Source organism: Arachis stenosperma, chromosome 5, assembly GCF_014773155.1.
Source record: "Arachis stenosperma cultivar V10309 chromosome 5, arast.V10309.gnm1.PFL2, whole genome shotgun sequence".
Lineage (NCBI taxonomy): Eukaryota > Viridiplantae > Streptophyta > Magnoliopsida > Fabales > Fabaceae > Arachis > Arachis stenosperma.
Genome location: NC_080381.1, coordinates 136,318,020 through 136,328,973, shown reverse-complemented (window position 1 = coordinate 136,328,973; position 10,954 = coordinate 136,318,020).

Sequence of the window (10,954 nt, the reverse complement as noted above, 5' to 3'; positions counted from 1 at the left end):
AGAATGTAGGTATACATAGAGAGGACAATACTAAAAGACAGAAAGATGCAATTATGAAAATCTCTGTGATTGTAATGTTGTCGACCAATGTATACCACATTAAGACCCTACACCCATCATATAATTGAAAAGGTACCATAGCCATATACCCATAACTTATTATATAACAGACGCTCCTCTTTTCTCATATCTTTCAATGCCTTGTCATCTTCTTTAACTCTACACTTCTCCAAACCTACCTACATAGTTACCACTTTCAATTTCCATCTCAATAATGTTGCCTAAAATGCCACATAGTAATATCTTTCTCTACAAAAATTAAAAGATGCTTCAAATAATTAAAGAACCACTTTGAATTTTAATACTATATATATAGTCGGCTTTGTGAATTGTGTATACATCAATTTTTGTCTTAGCATGAAATTTGTTACGATAACAATGCAAAAACTCAAATCTAAATCTAAAACTTTTTATTCAGATGCATTATATAAATTTACCTATGAATCACAGCAAAATCCACAGCTAATATATTATTTTTATATTAGATATAATTATATAAATAGATATATTTCTAGGATTCTAATATTTTATATATTCAACGTAAAATAATTAATTTCAAAGTACTTTTATAAACATTCAAATAACCTAAATAATATATACAACATTATTAGCCGATTTGTTTTTTATTGTAATTTTTTTATTTTATTTTTGGAGAATTTAGGACGTAAAATTTAAAATGTAGGATTTAAAATTAAAAATTATAAAAATTAATTGAAGTTAGCTACAAAATATTAGCTCTTTAATTGAACTCAAATTTTAATTTAAAAAATGGACTAAAACTAGGTATGTTTTTGTAAAAAAAAAAATACTTTGATTTCATACGTGTATAACAGTAAATTATTTCGCATCATAATTTCAAAATGCAAACTCAAAGTGGTATGAGGCAAAAGAAAACAAAATGTGTAAACAAAGAAAAATGTATGGTTATGGCTACATCATCTGAAATCATATGGTAGCCACTCACAAATACCGATTCTTAATACAGTATATTATTATATTAGGAGAATAATTTTGTTAGATTTTCCATTTTTTTTATATATTTTTTTCTTCAACCCCCCCGCGAAACAGGATCACTTCAAATTTTGAAGCAGAGTTAGTGTTTGTGTTGTCTCTTTCTCTCTCTTCAATTTAGATAATAACATAGGATATTGATTTGAGTATGGGAGCAGTGTGTAAGATGGGTCAGGAATAATGTAAGGAGGAATCTGCAAAGTTTTGCGCAAAAATTGAATCTTGCTCTCAAGATGACCTCATGTGCTCTCATTCAAACACAAAATATTAATAAAAAACTATATCTTATAGCTTATTAAACTATATATATCTCTAACATAATATAACGGATAAGATAAAGATAGATGTTCCTTTTCAAAATACAACACCCCATTTTTATATTGAGACATAAGTTATATTAAAATTATATATACATATTCTTTTGTTGTATTATGCTCTCTTCAGAGATTTGGAAATTGTACAAGTAATAAGGTGGGTGTTAAAACACAGAATAGTACAGTACATACATTTTCACAAACTTTTTTGCATTGCTTATTTTGTTATTATTCAATTCCCATGCTGTAGTGAAAATTGAAATTAAGATACTACTTGCCCTCTAATGAAATATCAGAAAATTTCACCAGGCAGCAATATTTTTTATTAATTTTAGCTAGTATTTATTAGCCAATATAAGTGCCAAATTACTTTTAATATTGATTTAGTAGGTACGTAAATTCTAATAAATATAGCTAAAAATTATATTGATTTATGTATATAAATTCTGATAAATATAGATATAAATTATGTATTTTGTACGTACAAAATTCTATAAATATAAATACAAATTATTATTGACCAAATATTAATCTAAAATAATAATATTTATTGGTCGTATATTGTTTTGAATATATTATATATTCTTCACAATTATGTGAAAAAAAAATAAAAAATATTTAAAAGATTTTTAATTGCAAGGATTCACGTGCTATCTATATATCTCTATGAAAGTTCATAGGCTTTAATATAAATAAATAAACATAAGTTTAATTAATAGTATATATCTAAGCAATTGACAATTTAATTTGGAAATTGAATTAGTAATTTTCTGGTCCATATATAATTAATTATAAGGCCACATATTGGGACCACTATTTCTACAACCCCATTTCACTATATCGAAAAGGACACCACATTTTAATTTATTTTCTCTCTTTCTGACTATGTGAGATGTATTGAAAACTATAGTGTAGTAGTGTCTCATCAAAATAGAATAAACAAAATTTGAATAATAGCATGGGGCTTGTGTTAGTGGTCCCTTTCAATTTTTACATGATTACCATTACCACTAGCTAGTAACAATAATATATAACTAAGATAGTATGTAACAAAGAAAAATAATGTCGTAGTAGGTTTTTTACTTGCAATTGTATATATGTCTTGTTTTTTAGACCACACGACAAGGAGATGGCAATTTTCCAAATAGGTTCACCTGTCGGAGAACCTGCAAGTACTACTTTGTGGGTCACAAATAATACAAGGAACTCCATTATTTCCAATTTTGGGTCTAAATTGAGATCAGATCAGATATATGCATGAGATAATTAATTAATAAAGTTCATGACTTGTTTTAATTTAAATAAAGGAATTGAGCAAAAAATTTGTTTTTGTTTGTTGGTGAATGATTGATTAATGTAGCATAGAGGTAAATGAGATTATTTAAATGGACCAATATCTTCTTTTAATTATGTTACGTTGGTTTTGAACATGATCATCCCTGTGAAAAGAAACAAAGTAAAAACAATAAAATTTACCCAAACTGGGTTGAACTAAAATTTTTTAATTAATTTTGCCCAAATTAAAATAATCACGTTTATCGATAATTTATTTTGTTTTTGGCAAGCATTAGACATTAGTCGTTTTATATTTTATCGCTAAAAAATTTTAGCAACAATTAACAATTGCCAGTAAAAATCTTGTTAATGATCACAAAAAGTACATCATTATTGTCATTATAACATATAGTAACAATAATAAATATATAATAGCATTTTAGTGACTCATTAAAAATAAATTTTGTTGCAGTGAATTGACTCAACTCGAAGTCATTTGATCTTAGTTAGAGTTTGTTTATCTCAAAGCTCGATTTTATTAAAATTTTTAACATGGTTTGTAAGATTTTACATAGTTAATTTTATATTATCTACCAGATATTTTTTTAAAAGGAAAAACAAACCATACCAATAATGTATTGTCTTAAAATTTATGGGCAAATACGATACTAAACCATTTTATCGTTATCACTTGATTCTCTTCAAAAAGTTTAAGCATCCCCTAATACTTGCAATGAAATTATTTAAGTGAATATTCAATTCTGGCATTATTGGTGATGAGTTGTTGTATGCAAGAGAACGATGGATGAATAGAATACTCCATAGATCATGAAGGAAGAGAGATTTAAAAATGAATGAGGTTATCACATTATTTCTGACAGTGTTGTGGCCCAGGTTAAGAATCAGTCTCGGTCAAATCCTTGTCTGTGTTGATGATATGGTCCAGCAAAAAATTATTGTGTCCTCTATTGATTAGATGCCTCATGTTCCTCATTACATAATACATATTTTGTTGATGAAAGCAAGGAGCCAATGATCATCACAACTCCATACTAATTAACTATTGCCAATCAATATTTTCATAAAATTACTTATTTCAAAAATTTAAAATTGATATTAGAAGATAATATTAATAATTATAACTCAATCTCTTTTAAATTTATTTATTTGTGCATATGCTTTTTTTTTATTTATCTTATGCTATATTTTTTCACTATTAGAATTTATTATAGAGGAGTGTTAGAGGCAAGTAGAATTTGTGATATTTAATCATCAATTAATTATCATCAATTTTTTTAATGGTGTGAGATGACATCTAATAGTATAAGATTAATCATTTTTCTTTTGATAGTTAAGTATTGGCGAAATTTCAACAAAAGTGCTGGCCCCTAGACTTTCTCTTTATCAAATATCAAACATACTCTTGACTTTTTGAACAGAACTCTAATACTATATTACAAAGAGCAATGCTAGGAAACCAAAAGGGTATTAGCCAAAAACTAGCCAAATACCTTTGGGTGAATTCAAAATCTCTACGAATTAATATATATGGATGTTTCTTCTGCTAAGTATCAGAATGTTTCTTTTTTATACTAAATGGATGTTATTTTATATATTTTTCGAATTTTTTTGTATTGCAAATGTGAATGTCTCTATTTCTTTAAAAATTTCATATTTTTTTTAATTTTATAGATATTTAATTATTTTTGCTAAAATATAATTGGATGTTTCTTTTATTAAGTATTAGGATATTTTTTTCATATTAAATGAATGTGTTTTTTATAATTCTATAATCGTATAGTTTGCAAAAAAAATAAAATTGTTTAATTTTGTATCCTTTGTTTTATTCAACATCAACAAAGTCTTATTTCATTTAAAAAAAAAACTGCCTTGCTGCTATTGACTATATTGTGTGCGATGAAAGCAATGTATTTGTCACTAACAACAATGGCAACATGGCCAAGATTCTTGCCGGTCGAAGGAGGTATATGGGTCACAAAAGAACTATCAGACCAAATGCCAAGAGGCTTAGCACTCTGTTCATGGAGCGGCATCAGATGGACTAGGACACTTTCGCCGAAAAGGTTAAAGCATTTCAACGAGAATTCATGGGAGAGCCAGATGAGATCAGGCCTGGACGTGGTGGCACCTCCAGCAGCATTGGTGAGAGAGAAAGGTTTGTGTGTGTGATTGTTGGAGGTGGGTAGGTTAATGTGAGAGAGAAGAGAAAGGCTTTTATAGGTTTTAATTAGGTTTACTTAATTAATTTTATTTTTTTTTTAATTTTGAATTTAAAAAAATTAAAATTAATTATTAATATAAATTAATGTGGTTTTGTTTAGTTTTTGGCTGATAACCTTTTGGTTCTATATACTTTTTCTATTACAAAAGTATTCATTTAATTTTTTTCTATTTATACCTTTTGTGAACATAGTGCATTTAACAAATTTTATAAGCATGATGATTTTCTATTTCATGGTAATAGAATTTGTATACCGACGTATTTTATTAGGGATTTTCTTGTTCTTGAGTCATATAGTAAAAATTTGATGAGTCATTTTAATGTGTATAAGACTTTGAATATATTATCTGAATATTTTTACTGACTCCATATATATAGATATGTTAAAAAACTTTGTACTAAATGTATTGCATATAAACAAAGACATAGAACTCTGATATCATGTCATGGAACTATTCATTTTAAAAATTTAAACTTATAAAAAAATTAATAGTTAACAATTGTTCAAATAAATATTTATTTTGGACAAAAAATGAATGGTATTTATTTCAATTTTATGTTTTATAATAAAAAAATACTAGATTGTAACACCCTAACTTTTAGCACCTCATGATCGCACTAAAAGTCAGAGTACTATGTACTTACATTTATTCCTTTAATAATTATATATTATGCTTATTTAATATTGAGTCTTCGCGAGTACGAACCAAAAGTTTAATTAAGAAAACGGAAATATTTTACTTTTAATCACTTAATCACAAAGATATATATATATATATATATATATATATATATATATATATATATATATATATTCACATAACATTATATACATAGACTTATTTCAAGATTCTTAAATACAAGTCTTATTCCCTCTAAAAACCAAAATAATAAACGACGAGGAAAAATTAAATTCTAAAAACTCAACTTGTGAAAATCATATTTTATGTTCATGTAGCTCCTCAATAAACCTTTGCACCTGTAGCTGAAAGGAGTGGAGATAGAGAGTAAGAATTGGAGAGTTTTTAGTAGGGTCGGGGTTAGAAATTAAGTTCATTTTGCTATTATTAACCAACCGCAATTAACAGCAGAATACATATAAGCATAAATAATAAAAGAACACATAAGTCAATCAATCACGCAGCACACACACAATTACAGAGTTACATAACACAAAGATATGCGCAAACAAGCATGATGCATGTCTATCCCTAATGCAGGTAATGAGCTTATGGATCTCAAGAAATCGAACGCTGAAGGTTTGTGTTTCCATGGAAATTTCTCTCGGTCTTTCTCTTTCTTTTTTCCTCTCATGGCTTCGTTGAAAAATCAATGAAGAAGACTAAGGGTTAATTATGATAATGTATATTAGGGAGGGTTGGGTGTCACTAAAGGGCCACGTGTTGTGTTCTTAAGCTGGTGAGTCAGTGATTCAAGTTATAAATATCTTAAACGGATAATTATAAAAGTTGGATATATTAAAATACAAGTAATAATATACATGAGTTACTAATATAAATAACATTAGCAACATAACAATAAAAGATATACGGTGAAGCATTAGCAAAGCTATGTTCTCCAAAAAATACCGATATTTACTCATATCGGCGGATATTGAACTCGATAATAATATTATTAACTAAACTTTGTTTTTAAATAAAAATATCAATTACTTAAATTAAAATATATATAATTTTTATTATTTATAAATTGATAAAATTATAGTTTTAATTATGTAAAATATTTTGTCATAATATATATATATATATATATATATATATATATATATATATATAATGTTCATGTTAATTTTACTGATCATGTTCTTATTTCCTGTACATATCAAATAAATCTGTTTAGTTTTGGATTCAATTAGGTTTAGAAATTTCTGGGTTGGTGAGTCTAGAAATTTAAAAAAAGTTACCTTGGTATCAGAACCAGATGAAAAAATAGGAATATTATTATTATCATTAGAATATCTCTAAAATTCATGGATCTGAAAATTATGTTCATGTTAATTTTACTGTTCATGTTCTTATTTCTTGTACATATCAAACAAATCTGTTTGGTTTTGGATTCAATTAGGTTTAGAGATTTTTGGGTATATATATATATATATATATATATTATATATATTATATATAATAAAAGAATCTGAATTTAATTGAACTTAAATAGTAATAAAATTAATTTAATTACTTATAATAAAATAATGTTTGGTTTTGGATTCATTAGGTTTAGAGATTTTTGGGTATATATATATATATATTATATATATATATATATATATATATATATATAAATAAAAGAATCTGAATTTAATTGAACTTAAATAGTAATAAAATTAATTTAATTACTTATAATAAAATAATTTTTAAAATAAGGATCTCTAATTTATGAAATAAACTATAACTTATTTATATTTATATTTTTAAAATTGTGGGTCGTTATATTCTACCCACCTTATAAAAATTTTTGTCTTTGAAAATTGTTATATTAAAATAAGTTCGAACTCAAACCAAAGAAAATAGGATCCATGAATAAAAGTACATGTAATTAGATTTACAGGCTAATAGAGGTACATAGGGACAATAAGGTTTGGTAAAAAAATAATCATATAATATTCTGAGAAAATCCAAAGCAAGAAATTTCAATGAAGATAATGAAAGAAGAGATGGCATGAGTTCGTGTAGCACGAATAAAGAGTATACATCGAAACGAATCCTTAAAACTTAGCTTCTAACGTTCCCAAACCCCGTGATTCGCATAATCTATTACTTCTATTTCATCTATGATAATCCATTAGTGTTTTCGTATACACAAATCATCAGTATTAAGTTGGCCAGACCTAATACCATGAGAAATGCAACGGTCGACTGACAGCATTAATCAATAGACAATCATGCATCTGAAACTCAAATTCTTGTCACTAGGGCAAGTCCTACTGCATGATAGACACTCAGAGTATGCAGTGAAGCATAGTCAGTCCATTCCCAAGGCTCTAACGAGAACGAACTGCTCTGATACCATAATGTAACACCCTAACTTTTAGCACCTCATGATCGCACTAAAAGTCCGAGTGCTACTTACCTCTATTCCTTTAATTATATACTATGTTTATTTAATATTGAGTCTTCGCGAGTATGAACTGAAAGTTTAATTAAGAAAACGGAAAGATTTTACTTTTAATCACTTAATCACAAAGATATATATATATTCACATAACATTATATACATAAACTTATTTTAAGATTCTCAAATACAAGTCATATCCCCTCTAAAAACCAAAATAATAAATGACGAGGAAAAAATAAATTCTAAAAACTCAACTTATGAAAATTATCTTTTATGTTCCTGTAACTCCTCAAAAAATCTTTGCACTTGTAGCTGAAAAGGGTGGAGATAGGGAGTAAGAACTGGAGAGTTCTTAATAGGGTCGGGGTTAGAAGTTAAATTTATTTTGCTGTTATTAACCAACCGCAACTAATAGTAGAACATATATAAGCATAAATAATAAAAGAACACAGAGGTCAATCAGTCACGCAGCAGACACACACAGAGTTACATAGCACAAAGATATGCGCAGACAAGCATGATGCATGTCCATCCCTAGTGCAGGTAATGAGCTCATTTGTCGGTTTCGACCCGCACCTGACGCAATCCAACTCGCAAGTCAGATAAGACATTCTAGCGGCATAACCTCTGCAAGGTTCCAAACTCTTGCAGGCGCTAATTCTCCAGCTGAATTATGCTGAACATGACCTCTGCAAGTACTTGCAGGCGCTGATTCTCCAGCTGAAGCATGTGCCCCTTTCTCTTGGAAGCCATTCCATATTTACAGGCGTCTCCGCACAATCATTCACATACAAAGCCTACGGCTTAAAATTTTTACATCGGCACCATAACTATTTACTTTCTGTCACCCTCTTGTGACCTTTCAATTATTCTCATAATCACACGTGCCGATTTATCTTCTCTTTTTCTTTTAAAATCAAAACCACCTCTTTGTGACATTCTCCAAAACCTTTGAAACAATTTCACTTAAACCAATTCTTCTTTTAAAAGATAAAGAAAAATCATTTATTAGTTAAACGTCTCAGCAAGGCATCTAGACTTTATGGGAGCAACAACCAATCTCATTTTCTTAAGTTCATTAGAAATCCTTTACAATCATTGTTTTCTTAAATTGAATTTAATCAAATAAAGTTTCTAAATAAAATCAAAAACCAAATCATTCAAATCAGAAGTTCCGAACCAATTTCAAAACCAAAACCAATCCCAGTTTCATCTTTAAAACTAATTCTTTAATTTTTTTCAAGACATCGCAAAAAGAAATCATTCAATCAAAATTCAATTACTTTAAAAGTTCATAAAAACTCCTCCGAATGAAATTCTTAAGTCAAATTCAAAACATAAACCCTTTTCATATTTAAATCAACCTTAAAACATAATACTTTTCTTAAATAACTTAAAATCATAAAATAATTCTTTTCTAAATAAATCGAACTCAAAACATAGACTTTTCTTAAATGAATTAAACTCGAAACATAACTATTTTCTTAATAAATCAAAAATCAAATAATAAAATTTCTCAAATCCAATCTTTTTCTAAATAACATTTCAAACAAAGCCTCGGATTTTATAGAAATTTCGGCAGCATCTCCCCTAAAACTCGGACTTTGTCACCTTTCTCGGGTCCCACCCAAACCATTTCTCAAACTATTTCATATCATTTCCAATAACTCAAAAAACCATTTCTAATATCAAAATATTTATAAAATCAAACCAATTAAAAATCAAATCACTTCCAAAATCAAACCATTTTCATATCTCAAATCATATCACAATTCATCAATTCATTTCTTATTAAATCTCAATGTCATCATCAAATTTTACCAATTTCACTTAATTACCAACAACATTTCAGCCCCAAATTTCTCAAAATAATTTGGTTCTTGGCTGCACTTAAACAGACCAAACTCCAAACTAATCACAAATATCAATATATCACAAAAAATTAACATAAATTCAGTCAAATTCAATTAGCAATCAATCACAACATCAATTCACTTATCCAATACTAATTTAACCAGTAAAAATTTACCAAAATCCTACTTCAGTACGAAATCAAAATACTCAAAATTCTAGAGAAACTTTTCAACCAAGCTGCTGAAGAAGAAAACGTCAGAAATCGTCCGTGCCTCCTAGAACTCCAATTGGCCGAATTCAAGGAGAAAGGGAACTATGTCACCATCAACTTCTACCGAAATGCTAACACGTAGAAGAGGAAGATACAAACACTTTTACCAGATTAGATTTTTTATTAGAGTTACGGATCTTAAAAAATTGAATGCTGAAGGTTTGTGTTCCATGAAAATCTCTCTCGGTCTTTCTCTTTCTTTTTTCCTTGCATGGCTTCATTGAAAAATCAATGAAAAAGACTAAGGGTTAATTATGATAATGTATATTAGGGAGGGTTGACTAAAGGGCCACGTGTTGTGTTCTTAAGCTATTGAGTCAGCACTTCAAGTTATAAATATCTTAAACGGATAATTATAAAAATTGGATATATTAAAACACAAGCAATAATATATATAAGTTATTACTAATATAAATGACATTAACAACATAACAAGAAAAGATATATGGTAAAGCATTAGCAAAGTTACATTCTCCAAAAAATACCGATATTTACTCATATCGGTGATATCGAATTCGATAATAATATTATTAACTAAATTTTATTTTTAAATAAAAATATCAATTATTTAAATTAATATATATATAATTTTCATTATTTATAAATTGATAAAATTATAGTTTTAATTATGTAAAATATTTTGTCATAATATATATATAAAAGAATCTGAATTTAATTGAACTTAAATAATTATAAAATTAATTTAATTATTTATAATAAAATAATTTTTAAAATAAAAAATTTTAATTTATGAAATAAATTATAATTTATTTATATTTATATTTTTTAAATTGTGAGTCATTATATAGATCATAATTAATGTTTTTTTATCTTGCATTTGAATCCATACAT